We start from the raw sequence: 8,043 nt of genomic DNA, 5'->3' as shown, positions 1-8,043 counted from the left end.
CAGGAAGCAGGCTGGATCATTTCACTGAGTGTTTTCCCCAGTTCTCATGAGCTTTAGAGTCAGATGCCCCAAGCTGAACCCTTCATGGCCACTTTCCAAGTCTGTTGCAATAAGAATTGTACTTGTTTCTATGGACTTCTGTAAAAAAAAAAACACAGACTTGATGATGAAAAAAAAACAGAAATTTTTCTAACAATTTGGATTTTTTTCAAAAAATGTAAAAGGCATTTACGATACTACAGTCCTCGGAAGACTCTAGGAGACACCCTTGCACAGCTTCTGGTGATTACTGGCATTTCTTGCTTTGTAGTAGCACAACTTGTCTGTCTTTGCATGACCTTCTCTGTGTGTCACAGATCCTTCTCCTCTGTATAATAGAGATAAGTCATTGGATCAATACAAGTCCAGAATGATATGATCTCAAAATCCTTAACTCATTACACTAATAAAGACCCTATGTCCACATTCTAAGGTTCTAGTAGACACTATTCAACACCTTTTAAAAAAAATTCGATTCTTTAAAAAAAAATTATTGTCAAGGTGATGTACAGAGGAGTTATAATTACATAAATAAGGTAGTGAGTACATTTTTTTGTTGAACTTGTTACCCCCTCCCCCATTTTTCTCCCACTTTCCCTCTCCCATTCCCCCCCCCCAAGTTGTACAGATCATTTCCAACATATTGTCTTGTGAGTATTGCTGTTGCAAAGGTTCCTACTTTGTCCTTTGTCTCACCATTTTGTTGTTCCCCTTCCCTTCCCTAGTTTAAGGTAAACATATATACAATACCAGGGTACCAAAATCAAATACAGTGACACCAGGGGATAAACCAGAGGGGGAAAAGCATAAAAGAAAAAAGAAATCACTATTCAACACTTTTTATAAAGTAAGACCCAAATCTCCTTCAGCTTCCAATATCCTATTACCAAAGTGATTCAGTTAATACTTGCATTACAGGACTGCTGATTAATACAGAAAATCTAAAGAGTCTGGAAACTATTACAATATTTAAAACATATTTGTAAATGGCAGACCACTTATATTTAAGTTTATGTAAAAATAAAACAGTTCAGGTTGTTCATGAAAAATAAAAAGTTCAGTTTAATATCAAGACCATTGCCCTGTGATATTAACAAAGGGACCTATTAATATGTGTACTAGTATTTCTGATGTTTAGAGAAAATTTATTCAGCCTGGAAACTATATTTGTAAATGGCAAACAAAATACATTTATTTAAGTTTATCTAGAAATAAAACAGCTCAGGTAAAATTTTCAGTTTACCACTGTCCTGTGACTCTAGGGAATTGAGTTCTATTCCAGATCTAGTTAACTGTGTTATCCTGATAAGCTCAATGACTCTGAACCTGTTTCTGGATCTTCAGAACAACAAGTATTTTACTGTTCTTGTAGAGGTGATGTACATTGGGGTTAGAGATACTTAAGTCAGGTAATGAGTACATTTCTTTTTGAATCATGTCACCCAGTAGTTTTATTTTTATGAGGGAAAGGGCTCACCTATTTTCCCTTATCTCTGTGAAACATGGAGGAAAGACCTTTAAGTTAAACCAGATATGATTTAAGATACAAAAATATTTTCTGATGCTAAGGCTTGTTCAAGAAACAGAAACCAGTAAATATACATTGTATTTGGAACAGATGGAAGGAAACTAAGATGCAGCTGTTAGTCATTAAGATGGATCAGATATTTCCCACTCTTCATGTCATCTACTCTACGACTAACTCAGTAGTCTTTACACCAAGTCCTGGCTCCTTGTGGAGAGCCCTGCAGGGAGTCTATCTGCATGATAAGCTTGACTATCTGGTCTTTGCATCCTGCCCCAAACAAAGACCAGGTAGCTGCTATTGACCACCTTTTCACATTGCCCTAAGCAAACATCTTGCAGCTGCTACGGTCAATGAAAAAGCTTCCTTATTCTAAGCATATAAATACCCCTGTGTGAAAAATAAAATTTGGCAACTTGATCAGAATCCTTGTCTTGCTGTCCTTCTTCATGTCTCTTGTCCCTTCATTCCTTCTCACTTAGGTTCACTGCCCTCATTGAAGTCCTGCGGGTCGGGACAGCTCCTGACAAAACTAACAAGGAACCCATATCAGCTTTGAGACACTTCCTGCTCATGTGTATACCTGCTTACCTGCAATGCTTGGTTATCTGTGGATATGGCTACGTTTTACCACTGACCTAGAGTAAGTAGCTAATGACCTAGAGTAATTAGTTTTTTTTTTTTTTCCTTAAGTCTCTTAACTATGAAAACACACAACCTGGCTATTTTAGAAGTTCAAAATAGATGGGCTGGGAAGGTGGTCAGTGGTAGAGTGCTTGCCTTGCATGCATGAGGCCCTGAGTTTGATTCCTCAGCACCACAGAAGCAGAAAAAGCTGGAAGTGGTGCTGTGTCTCAAGTGGTAGAGAACTAGCCTTGAGCTGAAGAGCTGAGGGACAGTGCCCAGGCCTAGAGTTCAGGCCCCACAACTGACAAAAAAAAAGAAAAAGAAAAAAGAAAAGTCCAAAATAGAATGCAAAAAAGTGAATCTCCTGGTTCCAGTAACAATCCCCAGAGGTAAACACACACACACACACACACGCACACACAAACACACAACCTCAATTCTGTCATCTCATTATACTTTCAATTTTAAGTTTTTCATCTTTTACTATGACCTGCCTGATATCTTTAATTTTGTTTCCATTTTAATCAATGGTAGGCTTTAATTTTATTTTGCTAATTACTTTAATAACTATTTGGGATATGATGTCTCATTTCTTTCTTTTTTGTTGATTGTGGGGCTTGAACTCAGGGCCTGGGCGCTGTTCCTGAGCCTCTTTATGCTGAAGGTTAGTATTCTACCACTTGAGCCACAGTGCCACTTCTGGGCTTTTGAGTGGCTAATTGGAGTTAAGATTCTCATGGGGACCCAGCAATCCCACTTTTTGGCAATTACCCAAATGATCACAAACAAGACCATACTAAAGCTACCAGCACAACTATGTTTATCTCAGCATTATTTACCATAGCTAAGATATGGAACCAACCCAGATGCCCCTCAGTAGATGAATGGATCAAGAAAATGTGACATATATATATATATATATATATATATATATATATACACACATACATACATACACACACACACACACACACAATGGAATTCTATGCCTCCATCAGAAAGAATGACATTGCCCCATTTGTTAGGAAATGGAAAGACTTGGAAAAAATTATATTAAGTGAAGTAAGCCAGGCCCAAAGAAACATAGGTCCCATGGTTTCCCTTATTTGCAATAACTAGTGTATGTATGAGTCAAGCAGAAAAGGTCAGATAAGTTGATGTTAGGGGAATAACCCCAAGGTAAGTATTCAATTTTTTTTTCTTTCATGCAATTGTTTCTAACATATTTATAAGATGATTTCTATGTTGCTTTGAATGTCCCTCCCCTGCGGCATAACCCCTGTTTTCACTGTATTTGATGTTGATATCATTTGTGGAGGGCAAGGGCAAAAACAAATCATTTAACTAGGGATACAGGTGGACCCATTGCAACAATGAGATATACAAGTCGTTATATTGAAAAACGAACTTTACAACTTTGGTGGGGGGGAGGATCGGGTGGGGGAAGGTGGGGGGAGTATGGGAAGGGATGGGAAGGGGAAACAAAGAGGAGGCAACAATGCTTGATAAGAAATGTACTTGTTATGTTGCCCATGTAATTGTAACTCCTCTGTACGGTATTTTCACAATAAAAAAAATAAAAAACGATTCTCAGCGGGACTTTCCTGCCTGGTCTGGCTTTGAACTGTAATCCTTCAAATCTCAGCCTCCTGGGTTGGAAAGATTACAGGTGTGAGCCACTGACACCAGACTGATGTGTCATTTGATAGATAATTTTCACATAATTTCTTAAAAAAATTCATTTTCTTATTTTCATTAGCATACATCAGTACCTTAACTATTAACCTCTTCTATAATTTTTTTTTCCCAGTCGTGGGGCCTGAACTCTGGGTCTGGGCTTTGTCCCTCAGCTCTTTAGCTCAAGGCTAGTGCTCTATCACTGAGCCACCTTCCCAGCCTGTTATATAAATCTTAATTCCTATTCTTCCCCCACTATAGATAACAAAACACTTAGAATGATTCCAACAGGAAGATACCCTCAATCTCTGCACTATTCTCACTTTGGTACTGGAAGGCCCTCCTAGAACACAAAGATATACCAAACCCTAAATTTATCTTGTAAAGCTGAATTCGGAAATCCTTACCCAAAAGACCACCAGAGACCGTCACCAATGTAAAAGCAAAGGAGTCTTTATTGCAAGCTCGAGCTTGGTCCCCCCCCCCCCCCATACATGGCAGCAGCCCATGACGCTGAGAGGCCCCGAGCCCAGGGTTACAGCACTTTTTATACATTTTTTAGGGAAGGCAGGGGCTTTGCATACATCATAACTTCTTGTAACAAATGACTACAAACCGCGGGAAAATCATAAAACAACTCTATAGTATGATTGGCGCACTGTAAAGTGGGAAAGGACCAGAAACAGGTTGTTGGTTAGATCAAGGGGGCTGAGGTACTTTAAACTAGTTGGCTTGCACCACAGTGGAGTCTCAAGAGGACAGGTGCTAAACTGCAGGGTGTCTGGTTTAGATCATGGTCACCAGACTCTAGGAGGGGCTGTTCTGGAATTTCAGATACCTTGACATACTGTCTTGAGAAAACACCATCTGTGGTTTTGAGAATTGTTTGTGCAAGGCTTGTTGTCCTAATTCCTAGCATTGGGGCTGAAGTGGGTCAAGGGTTAAGTTGCAGAACTGAGATGGGGGTCTTAAGTGAAATGGAGTTGCTTAGGTTCCTCAATCTAAAAAGATTGGAAAAGAAGCAGTAACTCTTTCTTTAGAACTTAGCACAAGCAGAAGATTGTGGTTTTACATCTACAATAATCTTTGAAACCAAGCTTCATTGAAAGGGAAAACATCCTAGAGTCCTGAGCATGGAAACTATTTGTAAGCTGAGAATCACCATCCCAACACTTATAAAAAAAAAACAACAAACCACTCAGTCATCACCCTATCTTAATGAAATTGCAGGTAACCACTTCCAAGAGTATTTAGGAGACCAAAGTCACCAAAAACTCTGAACCCAGAATTGTAAATCCTAGTGAAAGATCATGAAATTCATGAACAAACAAAATAATGTGTTACCCTTAAAAAACAGTAACAACACAATGAAAAACTTCAGTGAGAGCAAAGAGGTAGCCCAAACAATGAGCTCACTAAACCAATGGCAAGAATGGCCCACAAAATAAGAAATCTTAAAAAAACAAAACAAAACAAAATGCTTAAATAGGGATACAGGTTGACCCATTGTAACAATGAGATATAGAAGACAGTATGTTGAAAAACTAACTTTACAATTGGGGTGGGGGAGGAGTGCAGTTGTGGAGGGGGAAGGGAAGGGATGGTAAGAAGAAAAGAAAAGAGGAGGTAACAATGCTTGATAGGAAATGTACTCATTACCTTGCTCATGTAACTGTAACCCCTCTGTACAGTATTTTTACATAAAAAGTAATTTAAAAGACTAGATAAACGCTGAGAAGCTGGACTAACAACAGAGAATGAAAATAAACAGCTAACTATACAAAAAAAAGTGGGAAGAAAAAAAAACCCCAAGGTCCTAGAAATAAAGAGCTCCATTGCTCAGATAAAAACTCAGTTGAAACTATGTCATTGAAAATGGTAGCAGAGGTTGAAGATAAAGCAGAGAAACTAGATTTAATTAGACAATGAAAAACTCAGAAAATCCCAATGGGACTCTATCAAAAGATCAAATCTACATATAATAGGATGAGAAAGCAGAAATAAAACTAAAGGCATTGAAAATCTATTCAACAAAGTAATAGCAGAAAAACTTTCCCAACCTCAAGAAATACCCCTGGACACATTAAGGCACAAAATGCAGTGAAAAAAAAAAAGGAGACAAGTGACCTGCAATGGCAGGCCCATTAAAATGATTTCTCAACACAAACATTAATGCCAGGACAGGGAAAGATGTAATTTAAGCCCTGAAGGACAACTTCCAACATAGTCTTAGCAAAGCCATACTTTAGAATTGATGAATAAGGGGGCTGGGAAGATGGCTCAGTGGTAGAGCGCTTGCCTTGCATGCCTGAGGCCCTGGGTTCCATTCCTCAGCACCACATAAGAAGAAAAAAGCTGGAAGTGGCATTGTGGCTCAAGTGGTAGAGCGCTAGCCTTGAGTTGAAGAGCTGAGGGACAGCACCCAGGCCCAGAGATCAGGCCCCACAACTGGACCCCCCAAAAAAAAGAATTGATGAATAAGAACCTTTCATGATAAAAGTTAAAGGAATTCATGACCACTAAACCAGCATACAAAAGACAGTTAATGGACTACTAGCCTCAAAAGACAAATAGAAAGACAATTCAAAGCGGAACAAAATACATACCAGGAAATGATGACTTGAAGATGGAGAGAGAAGAGTTAAGTGGAGAGAGGCAGTCAAATGAAAGGGGGAAAAGGGGTGTGGAGAATGCAGTCAAGAATGCATTGAATATACCAGAAAATTAAGGGAAGAACTGAGTCAAAGGGAGGTAAAGATGGTGAAGATATAGATCAAGATCAAGTGAGGGAAGGGATTGGCTAGGAGTAGGTGAGAATGTCAAAAAGGTGCAGTTTTCATAAATTGCTTTGTTGAATGGCAACTCCTTTGAACAACTACTTAAAGATAATAATAAGAATAAAAACGGGTTGACAGACAAAAACAAAAAAAAACAAACAAAAAACAATCCAGTGAAATGCAGGAATGAATAAAGTTGGGAAAGAAATGACTGACCACATTAGAATTTAAAGAACTTTCCTGAGTGGAAGAGGGGAAGAGACTTGGCATCACAAGCACGTGGCTGAAATCTTAATTGCTAAGCCCTCACCTCCCTTACACAATGTGACCAAAAAAATAAAATAAATAAAAAAATAAGAATTTACAGTTGGGTGCTAGTGGCTCAAGCCTATAATGCTCTACCTCCTAAGGAAGCTCAGATCTGAAGATTGTGGTTTGAAGGCAGCCTGGGCTGGCAAGTCTGTAAATAAAGCAACAAACTGCAAATGGTAGAGAGCTAGCCGTGAGTAGGGACAGTGCCTAGGCCCTGAGTTCAAGTCCCAAGACTGGTACACACAAACAAAATTAAAACTCCATGATAAGCTGGGCTGAGGACTGCAGCTCAAAGCCAGCCTGGGCAGCAAAGCCTGAGAGACTTATCTTCAATTAACTACCAAAGACCATAGCCATGTAGCCATGGCTCAACTGGTAGAGTGGTATCCTTGAGCAAAAAAGCTCAGGGACAGTGCCCAGACCCTGAATTCAAGTGTAGGATTGGCACACACAAAAATCCTGCCACTACCCATCAATTTAAACATCAGGAATCAATCTCCTAACACCATATAAAAATACCTGGCTCCTTACAGACCTTTTTTTTTTTTTTGGTAGCAAAAATATTTTCTTTTAAAGGTAGAAAACTTGAGACATAAACAGTTAAATGGCTCCTTTTAGGGCATGTAATAATGCATTCATGATAAGGAATCAAATACTTAAAAAAAACCTTTATAGTCAAGGTGATGTACAGAGGGGTTAAAGTTAGTTATGTGAGTACCTTTCTTGTCTAACTTGTTGCTCCCTCTCTCATTTTCCTCCCACTTTCCCTGTCCCAACCCCCCACCCCAAGTTGTACAGGTCATTTCCAACATATTTTCTTGTATCACTGTTGCATTGGTTCCCCCTTTGTCTCATCATTTTTAAAATTTCCTTTCCCTTCCCTAATGCTGATAAACGTATATACAACACCCAGGGTACCAAAATCAAATACAGTGACAACAGGTGATAAACTATAGGGGGAAAAAGTAAATCACATAGGCCATTAAAAATAACAAAGGAAAAGCTCTTATGTCCATGTCTTGGGAGTTCATTTCCCTTAGCATCATCTTACATAATCATATGTACATAGCTACTGAGCTATTGTTC

At 38.9% G+C, this 8,043-nt stretch overlaps 1 protein-coding gene across 1 annotated transcript in view; it reads right to left on the bottom strand.

Moving 5' to 3' along the window:
• Nucleotides 1–230: 230 nt before the first annotated feature.
• Nucleotides 231–8,043, bottom strand: part of C1galt1 (core 1 synthase, glycoprotein-N-acetylgalactosamine 3-beta-galactosyltransferase 1) — a 34,979-nt gene continuing 27,166 nt past the window's right edge. Inside the window, exon 5 of the mRNA XM_069996549.1 lies at nucleotides 231–367. The gene's annotated coding sequence lies outside the window, so the exon portion shown is untranslated. The remainder of the gene's footprint in view (nucleotides 368–8,043) is intronic.

Source organism: Dipodomys merriami, unplaced genomic scaffold, assembly GCF_024711535.1.
Source record: "Dipodomys merriami isolate MVZ:Mamm:240054 unplaced genomic scaffold, mDipMer1.0.p SCAF_5, whole genome shotgun sequence".
Taxonomy (NCBI): domain Eukaryota; kingdom Metazoa; phylum Chordata; class Mammalia; order Rodentia; family Heteromyidae; genus Dipodomys; species Dipodomys merriami.
This window is presented reverse-complemented; position numbering and strand designations above follow the sequence as displayed.